Raw genomic sequence first — 205 nt, 5'->3', positions numbered from 1 at the left:
TAGTATCTTTTTCCTCCTTCACATATGAATAAGAGCATGTTGTCAGCCAACAACTAGGATTAATTAGGAATCTAATCCAACTAGCAAATTATTCTTGGACAATGTGAGATGTCTATTATTTCTAATTGCAAAGAATGCACGTTTAAGCTTAAACTACTACTGATAGACTATCATCAAGCAGTCGCTTAGTGATCATAGGTTTCCA

This window comes from Pantherophis guttatus, chromosome 2, assembly GCF_059756535.1.
Source record: "Pantherophis guttatus breed Tessera chromosome 2, ASM5975653v1, whole genome shotgun sequence".
Classification (NCBI taxonomy): Eukaryota; Metazoa; Chordata; class Lepidosauria; order Squamata; family Colubridae; genus Pantherophis; species Pantherophis guttatus.
The sequence above is the reverse complement of the archived record's forward strand: the minus strand, read 5'-3'. Positions refer to the sequence as shown.